The sequence below is a fragment of the Thunnus maccoyii genome, chromosome 2 (assembly GCF_910596095.1).
Source record: "Thunnus maccoyii chromosome 2, fThuMac1.1, whole genome shotgun sequence".
Lineage (NCBI taxonomy): Eukaryota > Metazoa > Chordata > Actinopteri > Scombriformes > Scombridae > Thunnus > Thunnus maccoyii.
Window position 1 is genome coordinate 22,215,727 of NC_056534.1, and position 6,000 is coordinate 22,221,726.

Consider the following 6,000-nt stretch of genomic DNA (forward strand, 5'->3'; position numbering starts at 1 on the left):
ATATAGTACCTCCATGCACAGAATGAAAAGAAAGATAAATTTGAGTTGTCGTTTAAAAGTGTCCACTGAGCCAGCAAGTCTAATATTTAAAGGCAGGGTTTTCTATATTTTTGGGCATAGTGGCCAAAAGCAGCATCCCCAATAGTCTCTGTGGTGACTTTGGGAATAGTCAGAATGTGTGATTAATGTTGTGTGTTATATGTTTTTACTGTGTTGCTAACTTATTTTAACTGTGTTTAAGTGTCTTTGAGTACGCTGAAAAGCACTCTATAAAAATCATGTATTATTACTATTAAAAGAGCAGCTGTGGAGGATCTTAAGGTTCGTGGAGGATCATAAAATGTTCTGTGATATAAAATGGGGTGAGGCCATTTATTGCCTTAAAAACTAAAAGAAAGACTTTAAAATCAATTCTAAAAGATACATGGACCCGGTGTAGGGACCCAGTGCTGCTATTGCTCAACAACCTGAGCTAAAGTTGTATATCACACATTCTTTAAGACTGTATACTTTTTTTCATTAATTTATTTGGGTTTTTTTTCATTTTTATTTTATTTATTAAAATTTATTACACTGCTATTTGAGCAGCTTTTCTAGATGAAAGGCGACGTTGTGAATTAGCGTGGGATCATGAGAGTTGTTGTCTTCATTGTTAAACAACCACCATTGCCATTTTATACATTAAAAATCAGTGTTTATTCAATGCTGTTTGGCAGACACAGGATGTCCCGAGGGGCTGCAAGTTGAGCTGAGGCTAACGTTAGCTCAGCTTGTTTCTAGGTGCTCAGCTTGTTTTAGGTTAGGATTCCTTCAGTGTTCATCGTTAACAAGGTTTTTTACTGGGAGCTGAATCGTCCACAGTCTCCTTCTTTCCAAAACAAATGGACACAGTAATTAGAACTGGTAAAAACACTGAATAAAGCAGTTTTCACATTGAAACATTTGGGATTATGTAAGTACACAACTAAACAAAATATATAACATAGGTCTAGTTGTTTTTTATTATATGAGAAAGTTACATTTCAGTGGCATGACTAATGTTAAAAGCAATACAGAGTAGACGTGCCAAATAAACGAGTTCTGAAACAAAACTCCATGTCAATAAATCATTATGATACAATCAGCATGAAAAGCAGCTCCCAATAACAGAAAGCCATGTGCCTATTTTGTATGCCGGAAAAAAGCAGAAAATTTGTGGCCTCTTTACCTGTCTGCTCCTCATGTGACATGTGAAAAGCATGACCCTGCTGAAGGCCACAAGCTGAAACGCATGGGTCTAACAATAAAGTTGTTCTATATGCTACAAGTATTTCTGGAGTTTTGACCTCTCTACTCACAAGTACATACACACAAAAAGCAGTGAGTGACAGTTTAGCTTTCGCTTTCGTGACGTAGGCTCTGCTCAGTTGGATATAAGGCAACTTACAGAAATAGGACGAGAAGCAACTTGATACGAAAGAAAAAAAACATTAAGAAAGTAGTCAGCTGGAAATGTGTTAATGTCCGGCCATCTGGCCAACAGCCGGCCCTTATGGAAAACTCTGCTGGCACTCTATGATCATTCAGCTGTTGAAAAGGTTGCTTGCAACGGTTATTATTGAGCTTGCCTTATTTGGTATATGCATGTAATTAATTTTTAGACATACTCTGTAATGGTTTCATATGTAGTCCTCATACAGGCCATTTGATGGAAATAATGATATTTAGCAGGATGTATTGCATTGGGATGTGAATTACATTCAGATTTGAGTATCAGTGTTAGGGCTGGTATGGCATTTGTAGGCCCATGTCTATCTATGGTGTAAGGTTTATTGGTTGTGTCTTACATTTTTCTGCAGTATGTGTGTTGAGCCTGTACTTCAGTGATATGTTCATGTAAATCTACGGTTTTTATACCCATAGTAAATTTTACTTTTTTATGTGTAAAGTGGGAGGAGGGGGGCAGTTCAAGTGTGGTCACCCTAGAGCACCACACTGTGTTAATCCAGGCCTGGTCCCTTCATCAGTCTTTTCTTCCCCTTTATGGGCACAGCAGTGTCAAGCATGCCAAGACATTTACTATTAAAATGAACAACTAGGTCCTGTATGGAGCTGGTGGAGGAGAGGGACATGGTAGTTTGACTCATGATGTCAGAGAATTGGCAATTGCAGAGGCATCTATATAGCGATTTACTATTTTCTTTGTAGTGGAAATAATCAGAAATGGCCAGGTCAATGACAGCAGTAACATCAGTGCCCTATCAGTCAGTACCCTTTGATAAAACTAAGTCAAGGCTGTGGCCGTGTCTATGCGTTGGTCTTTGAATAAAATAAAAAGAGTCACTGATATTTAAAAACTCTAGGGCCTATGAGTCTTTGCATTGATCTACATATAAGTTACAATCCCCAATAAGAGCTGAATCTTCAAAGTTGGTACAAATATAAAAATTCAGAGAATTCAGATAGGAAGTTTGTGTTGTGTTTGGGAGGGCGATTAAGCGTTACAAGAAGTGCCGGAATATCATTTGGCCTTTGCAGTGATACAGCTAAATATTCAAAGGAAGGGAAAAGAGGTCAACCTTGGAGCACAGGAAATTACTTGAAAAAATAGTAGCAACACCACTCCCTCACTTATTTGGCCTTGGAGAGTGAATGAAACTAAAATCAGAGGGGGAGGTTCAATAAGACTGGCAGAGTTAGCGGGGGACAACCAGGTAGATTGTGTTCAGTAATCATATCTTGGATAAAAAAAGCTCTAGTTGGTGGGGGATCTTATATTAAAAAGAGCCATTTTAAGCTTAAAATCTTGGGGATGATCAGAAGGAGTAGTATGTTGGTCTATAAAGGACCAAGTACAGACAGGTGTAAGTGCTTAATATTAACAAGATTTTTCTGAACCTTAACATCTTTCTGCGACTGCCTGTTGCTAATCCTGACAGGGATGTTAAAAATGTCATTAGATGGTCTGAGTCTGGTAGCAAGTGTAGCAGTGTACATGGTAGAACAATAGTGGTAGGGACTAGGACTGGAGGAACATCAATCTCTGATGGACTGGTCAGCACTGAACCGATGGATGGGCACGTTGTGATGGCGTGATGGCCGGTTGGAAATGGGAGCACGAGGATGGCAGATGCTGTATCCTAGGTTAGCAGAAAGTGCCTGCACGCCAGCTTTGCTCAAGTGGAGACCATCTGCACCGAAAAGATGTCCACGTTCCCAGAAGAGATTAAAATTGTCGATAAAGTGTATGCTTTTGGTGTCGCATGCAGATTAGAGCCAGGTGTTAAGGCTCAGTAGTCTACTGAAACGCCCCATTCTGCGGCCAAGAGTGGGTATTGGGCCAGAGATGAAAACTCTACTATGGGACTGTTTGATGATGTTAAAGAGATGGGAAAAGTCTTGTTTCAACAGTTCGGACTGCTGTTTTGGAGTTTCATTTGTACCAATGTGTATGATGATCCTGTCAATCTTAGGGTAGGATTTTATTATGTCTGGAACTTTATCAGCAATGTCATGTATTGTAGCACCTGGGAAACAGAGACTATGAGCTCTACTGACTCTCACATCTCTGACTATTGAGTAATCAGTAATGAGCATTGATGGAGGAGACAGCACTGACTGATGTAGGAGGTGGGAGTGGATAGCAGCTCTGCGGGTTACTGGCCAGGTAGGGCGGTGGTAAGATGGGGCCTGACATCGAGTCCCTTGTTGCTGGACATCAACTGGACGTCAACCTCTCCAGTGGAGAGGCATGGAGAGAATCCTTCCCTTGCAAACATGAGTTCAGAGGTTTAGAACAGAGAGTGTTGAGGAGGCAATGGATTTCTCCCAACCTCGGCCAAGGATCCTCCATCAGGGCTGTCAGGATGTTGGCGGAGCTGGTGCAAGACCATGGGGTGGTGTTTTCGACCGCACGCAAAGCCGCTGCCAGCAGGGGGGAATCAAAGAGGTCCTTGCCTTCTCTTATTTGATAGAGCGTTGATACTCTGCCTTCCAGTTTGACAATCTTTTGGCTGAGATGGTGATAGCTGAAACAGTCAGGAGCCGGATGGCTAGCTGAGTGGTGGTAGGTGGCAGCACAGACCCAGAGTTTGGGCCTGCTGCAGTTTATCAGCCTAAGGTAAGCAGGTTCTGGTTCTGGTGGATAACTGTTAGCATTCTCATTGTTGATTGTTTGTGGTGACAAAGCAGATCATTTTGATATTGATATTTTATGAATTCACAGTGATCAATCCATATGGTGATCATGAACTGTCAAGGTCGTGGTCTATTTAAGTGGCATATATTGTAAATTTATGAAAGATAATTTGGTAACCGTGGTAAGATGTACGCTCATCAACACTGAGTACAGAAATTTTCCCAGATACATCAGAAAGTGAAAAGGAGGTACTCTGAGTACTTTGGCAGGTACCTGTTAATAAGTGAGTGAGTGAAACAGTGAATCCACATTACCTACATCCCCCCACTCATAATGGAATGTTTTTTCCTGTTTCTACCCCCTTGTCACTTATGATATACAAGGGTGAGTTGGCAGTCAGGATCACTGATCATAATCTGTTTGTGAGTACCTTTGGACAGCAGAGAAGATAAATAACACAAAGGGACATATTTTCACGGAGGTGCAATGACCAGTGCAAGCACTGCTCCGATTGTTTGGTAACTTCCTGACCTTGAAACTCAAGGTTCATTCAAATGAAGAAGCACAAAGACAGTTGTTGTATTTTGGTGGAAATTTGGTTGATGCAGGTATTGCACTGAAAACAAACAGTCTCAGAACCACGTGTGTTTTGGGCACAACGTCAATCTGCTGCTGCTTTGGTGATTTTATCAACAGGATCAAACTAAAAACTTGCTTAAAAAAAAACTTAATACTTAAAATGTTTATATTTATTTCAATGAAACACTCTCCAACTTAAATTGGCACAGAAAATGTTAAAATTGTTAAATTAAATTAAATTAAAGCAGGAAAGTCAGTAAATCAGTCTGCACTGATCTATATCTATATATCTTCTCCTTCATTTCATTAAATCCCCGCAGCATCTGAAGGCAGCAGGACTGATATGTTGATAAAGCCGCGGTCTCTGAGAAGTGCTGCAACAGTGCCGTTACGCTTGGCCATTCACTGTGTTTGCTTTCTTTAAATCACCTAATGTCACCAGGCTGCCACATTATAACCACACACACCTCTATAGACATCAGACTGGTCGATTATAACTCGATATTCTGCTTTTTATGAAGGAGACATTGGGTTAGCAGGGCTCATCAGTGTCTTTATTCTTGGCAAAAGTAGTTTTCTCAGTTTTCACATCCCTCCCTGCTAAAACCTTTTCTAACCTTCTCTCTCGTTTGTTTGATTACAGGATCCACTGGGGCTTCATCCAAGAGGACAGCTTGAAGAGATGGCCCCCCCACTCTGAGTCCCAACTCCCCTTGGTTCCCTCCTTTAGTTCCACCACCAGCATTGGTACATCACCCTACACCTTCATTTATCTATCCTCCACCCTTATTCTCACCTTCATCCCTTCATCCCTTACCCTACACCCCTATACCTTAATTCTTCACTCTACATCCCTCGTCCCTTCATACCTTACCCTACATCTGTCATCCCTTCATCCCTCGACCCTCATTTCTTCATCCCTCACCCCACATCCCTCATCCCTTCATCCCTCACCCCACATCCCTCATCCCTCCATCCCTGAACCCTTACCCTCAACCTTCATCCCTTTATCCCTCATCCCCTCCCCTAGACCCTCAATCCATCCACCCTATATCATCCCAGCTCCCTTCCAATTCCATCCAATAAATCATTTCAAACTCGTATCTTTGTTGGTGTGTCTTTGTTAGTGAAGAAAAGCTTTCCATTTGTTGAGCTGTTGTTATCATGTTTAAATGTGATTGGCACAACTGTTTCAGAGCCATGAGAGCAGTGGTGTGACTGACTGAGAAAGTATTTAATAATCACCACACCTGCTGATCTATATTAACGTTCACTCAGCCCTTTAGCATGTTGCGCTACTGCAC

The 6,000-nt window shown here is 41.3% G+C and overlaps 1 long non-coding RNA gene across 1 annotated transcript in view; it reads left to right on the forward strand.

Annotated features, from left to right (window-relative positions):
* LOC121884877 overlaps positions 1–5,644 on the forward strand; it is a 31,124-nt gene extending 25,480 nt beyond the window's left edge. Inside the window, exon 6 of the long non-coding RNA XR_006092422.1 lies at positions 5,340–5,644. This is a non-coding gene — a long non-coding RNA (uncharacterized LOC121884877). The remainder of the gene's footprint in view (positions 1–5,339) is intronic.
* The last annotated feature ends 356 nt before the right edge of the window (positions 5,645–6,000 follow it).